General features: G+C 46.3%; 3 non-coding genes across 3 annotated transcripts in view; all 3 read right to left on the bottom strand.

Annotated features, from left to right (window-relative positions):
- The window catches only part of LOC128962003 (large subunit ribosomal RNA), a 3,943-nt gene extending 3,675 nt beyond the window's left edge, over window positions 1-268 (bottom strand). The window contains exon 1 of the ribosomal RNA XR_008484628.1: window positions 1-268. This exon is cut by the window's left edge and continues 3,675 nt beyond it. This is a non-coding gene — a ribosomal RNA (large subunit ribosomal RNA).
- Window positions 269-543: 275 nt separating this feature from the next.
- LOC128961999 (5.8S ribosomal RNA) lies at window positions 544-697 on the bottom strand. Its single transcript, XR_008484624.1, has one exon. It is a non-coding gene; the product is annotated as a 5.8S ribosomal RNA (ribosomal RNA).
- A 487-nt stretch (window positions 698-1,184) lies between these two features.
- Window positions 1,185-3,013, bottom strand: LOC128961996 (small subunit ribosomal RNA). Its single transcript, XR_008484622.1, has one exon. It is a non-coding gene; the product is annotated as a small subunit ribosomal RNA (ribosomal RNA).
- Window positions 3,014-5,000: the final 1,987 nt, after the last annotated feature.

Genomic DNA, 5,000 nt, shown 5'->3' with positions numbered 1-5,000 from the left:
AACAGTTTGCACACAAAGTCCCGTAACGCTATGGGCCTAGCACCCGCTATGGATAAGTCCTTGTCAGAGGAACTTGCATTACCGCGAACTAAGTGCGATGCACTGCTGAATTCACGCTGCATCTCCTGTACGCCTATATGACGACAGGACTTAGCGCTGAGCTCTACCCGTTTCGCTCGCCGTTACTAAGGGTATCCCGTTTGGTTTCTTTTCCACCGCTTATTTATATGCTTAAATTAAGCGGGTAATCTCGCTTGATCTGAGGTCGACAATTGTGTTTAACAATCGGTTAGACATCACCGTTGACTCGTACTAATTACTCCGGCACTGTGCCGTTACATGTCTTAGGCATCGCACACTAACTATTGACCGGCTGAACGTGTAGTGTTCTGCCGTTATTGCCACAGTCGTGTAGCGATAACACGCAACGACACTCGCGCACTGAGTGTACTGTACGGTCTGGCGTAACATTAGTCTGACGAGAGCGCAACAGTATGTTCGGCACTCTCGACACAGACTTTTACTATGTTTTTATTATGTTAACGACCCTCAGACAAACGAAGCCCCGGGAAAGACCCGAGGCTGCAATATGCGTTCGAAAATCAAGTGCTCGGCGTGTCCTGCATTTCACACCGCTTATCGCAGCTAGCTGCGTTCTTCATCGACCAGCGAACCGAGTGATCCACCGTTTGCAGTTGTACTGCACATTGTGTTTTTATCAATTGTTATCAAAGGCACAAGTTTTTCAACTTAAAGCGCACACACAAGTCAAGTCTTTACGGCATTGCTTACGATCATAGACCGCTCACAATAATTAAGCCTAGCGACAGTCTTTGGGCGCACCCTATGACTATCACTCTGTAGCCCGACTTTGACGCCGATAGCGACAAAGTGCTCACACTTTGACGGTGTGTAGGCATTGCTCAGATTAGACACCTCATGACTTGTCTTGTGTTTTTTGCAGACAAACACCGGTACTAAAGTGTTCATATTCAGTGGTGATCGGTCGCTCTCATACACAACACCTAACAGTTACACTGTTGTTGTTGTTGTTGTGTACCTTGTGATCACCTATGAACGGTTATGTACCGTTTGGGATATGTTTGCCGCTTATCTATCGATTGAGCGACTTTTGCGTTCAACAAATTGCCGTTTGTGTATGAGTTAAACTCTACAACATACGGTAATGATCCTTCCGCAGGTTCACCTACGGAAACCTTGTTACGACTTTTACTTCCTCTAAATGTTCAAGTTTGGGCATCTTTCCGAGCACAGCGCTGCCACTACAAGAGCAGCTGCACCGGCCAGTCCGAAGACCTCACTAAAACATTCAATCGGTAGTAGCGACGGGCGGTGTGTACAAAGGGCAGGGACGTAATCAACGCGAGCTAATGACTCGCGCTTACTGGGAATTCCTCGTTCAAGGGGAATAATTACAATCCCCTATCCCAATCACGAAGAAGGTTCATTGGGTTCCCCACTCTTGACAGAGTAGGTTTTTGAATGCACGCTGATCACTTCAGTGTAGCGCGCGTGCGGCCCCGGACATCTAAGGGCATCACAGACCTGTTATTGCTCTGTTTCGTGCGGTTGAAACACCGCCTGTCCCTCTAAGAAGTGTTGTCGACGTTATAAGTCGGCAATCTATTTAGTAGGCTAGAGTCTCGTTCGTTATCGGAATTAACCAGACAAATCACTCCACCAACTAAGAACGGCCATGCACCACCACCCACTGAATCAAGAAAGAGCTCTCAATCTGTCAATCCTTCCAGTGTCCGGGCCGGGTGAGTTTTCCCGTGTTGAGTCAAATTAAGCCGCAGGCTCCACTCCTGGTGGTGCCCTTCCGTCAATTTCTTTAAGTTTCAGCTTTGCAACCATACTTCCCCTGGAACCGAAAGACTTTGGTTTCCCGGAAGTCCCTCGCCGAGTCATTTAGAGAACTCAGGCGAATTACTGGTCGGCATCGTTTATGGTTAGAACTAGGGCGGTATCTGATCGCCTTCGAACCTCTAACTTTCGTTCTTGATTAATGAAAACATTCTTGACAAATGCTTTCGCTTTAGTTCGTCTTGCGAAGGTCCAAGAATTTCACCTCTAGCTCCGCAATACGAATGTCCCCGTCTGTCCCTATTGATCATTACCTCATGCTCCGAAGACCAACAAAATAGAACCGAGGTCCTATTCCATTATTCCATGCAACATTATTCGGGCACTGACGCCTGCTTTGAGCACTCTAATTTTTTCAAAGTAAACGTACCGATCGCCTATGACACTCGGTGAAGAGCACCATAGGACAAGGTCGGTAAAGTGTTCAGCCAAACAGTAGCCACTGGCAAGTGGACCGTCTGACTAGGAACTGAGATCCAACTACGAGCTTTTTAACCACAACAACTTTAATATACGCTATTGGAGCTGGAATTACCGCGGCTGCTGGCACCAGACTTGCCCTCCAATAGATCCTCGTTAAGAGTTTTACATTGTTCTCATTCCAATTACGAGGCCTCATAAGAGTCTCGTATTGTTATTTTTCGTCACTACCTCCCCGTTCTGGGATTGGGTAATTTGCACGCCTGCTGCCTTCCTTGGATGTGCTAGCCGTTTCTCAGGCTCGCTCTCCGGAACCGAACCCTGATTCCCCGTTACCCGTTACAACCATGGTAGGCGCATAACCTACCATCGACAGTTGATAAGGCAGACACTTGAAAGATTCATCGCCGGCACTAAGGCCATACGATTAGCAACAGTTATCCAGAGTCACCACCGTTAGGAGCCCCACAAGGGAACCCCATTGGTCTTGGTCTAATAAATGCACTTCTCCCGTCTCCGGTCGAAGTTTTTGGGCATGTATTAGCTCTAGAATTACCACAGTTATCCATGTAGACAGTCAATATCTAAGGAACCGTAACTGATTTAATGAGCCATTCGCGGTTTCGCCTTAATACGGCATGTACTTAGACATGCATGGCTTAATTTTTGAGACAAGCATATGACTACTGGCAGAATCAACCAGGTAGCTGTTCAGCCAAACACACACAGAACCGAACGGTCCGTGTTGTTGTTGCTGTCGGTGTCCTACACCGACTCACACTGCCTTCAATATAGCGGCCAGTGTTCACATTAACATTGCGTCTGTGTATAGCGCTAGCGTTAGTTTCGCCCGGCGTTATCACACATCCCAAACTGCCGGTCAGTCATCGACTAGACCGTCAACAGTACCGCTATAGCGGTTATCAACTTATTCAATCCGTTAGTTATAGCCAACCTATCGCGGCGCTATTCAAAGTCGCCTTCGTTCATATTGCTCATGTTTATCGGCACTCTGGTTCCCAGTCAGTGACACGGTTTTACGCGTTTGACTATAGGCGGAAACTCAAGTGGTACCCGAACCGACGCCAGTCATCCCTATCCTGACATGTATTAGAGTTGCCGTAGTTGCGGTCTTAGTGTGCAATCAATCAAGGCGTGCAGTCTGTATTGTCGACCCCCACGTACTAACAGCTGGCTCACTTACACCGCACGGCTCTCTCCCGTTGATAAAGCGAGGAACATGTCTTGCCGTCCCCTCAAAAAGTACGACAATCTGATATTCATCGGCATTACGCCGTTTGAATCACAGAGTTATCGATACTGTGTCACCGACTATCTCTCATTAATCGGTTTGACACCCTATAGTGTGTATAGTCATCGTATAGCATTATACGACTCTCTCAAATGTTATGCAGTGAACACCGCATATAGTGCTTTGACTCGTACTCAACACTACTACTCTCCATATATATACTTTTTCTTAGTAAGGCACAAGTTGAGATGTGCACTTTGACTACTTGAAAAAACATGACATGTTTAAACAACACTGGAGGCCCGTCGGTAACTTCGGTAACCAAATTGTCACTATATCTTGTTAGGCCTCATTGACTAGATGGTGTCAATACGTTTGGCCACTCACTCTGACCACCGGGGGTCGTGTTATAAGCGTTTTTCCCGAAAACAACATTCCCGAATAACTCTGGCCACGGCCAACCGATCGGGACCGGACCATCATTGTTGTGACCGCCAACTAATGGCCAACAAGTCATATATGTATCACAATATGATTTGACCTCATCTTCGGGTCCAAATGGCCATCCGAAAAATGTCTGTCATGTACTCTCTACGGAGACATGTTTTTCGGCCATTTGGACCCGAAGATGACCATCGATCGGGACCAAACTTTCAAACTATATTCTTGCCACCAATGCGGTTCTAATGACATATGTCACGTCCCGATCGGTGGCCGTTTACAGTAGTGATTTTTCAAAAAAAGTAAACAAAAAAATGTATGTACAGTATATTAGGTGTAACACCAGTATAGCATACATGTAAATGAGAGTAAGTAACGGTAAATCGGTAAGTAGTGGCCACAATGTTATGACCTATCTAGTCAGTACCGCATACCTATATGCTATCTTCTCCCGAAGTTTGGTCCCGATCGGTGACCATCTTCGGGTTCAAATCCCCGAAAAACCTATATTTCCCATACATTAATAACACATACAATACAATGCATTGTTGTAATCACGGGACGGGCCATATTGACCCGAAAACAACAATATAGACAATAATGTCCAACAGACAACTTGTTGGCCATCCAATTACTGTCCATAATATGTTGGTACGGATGTTGTCCGATGTCCGCAACCCGAGTTATACCGACTTGCCCAAAATGTTGGTCCCGCCGAACCGATGGCTGGCCAAGTGTTTTGAGTGGCTGATTAGGTGGCTAACCAATAGCCAATCATTCACTTCCAATCTTGACTTCGGGCGGTTAACCTGTACCGAGTTATCGGCAATTTTTGTTTTCGGCGGAGGCAATCGCTATGTAACTAGTAGTTGATTGGCCTTTACGGCCAAAGTAGCGGCCACAATGTCGAGACATATCTAGTTAGTACCGCACACCTATTTGCAACCTCATATTGAAAATTGATCCCAATCGATGATCATCTTCTGGTCAAAATTACCGA

Source organism: Oppia nitens, unplaced genomic scaffold (genome assembly GCF_028296485.1).
Source record: "Oppia nitens isolate AA-2021 unplaced genomic scaffold, nextdenovo-longstitch-racon4-pilon3 scaffold60_pilon_pilon_pilon, whole genome shotgun sequence".
Taxonomy (NCBI): Eukaryota; Metazoa; Arthropoda; class Arachnida; order Sarcoptiformes; family Oppiidae; genus Oppia; species Oppia nitens.
This window is presented reverse-complemented; position numbering and strand designations above follow the sequence as displayed.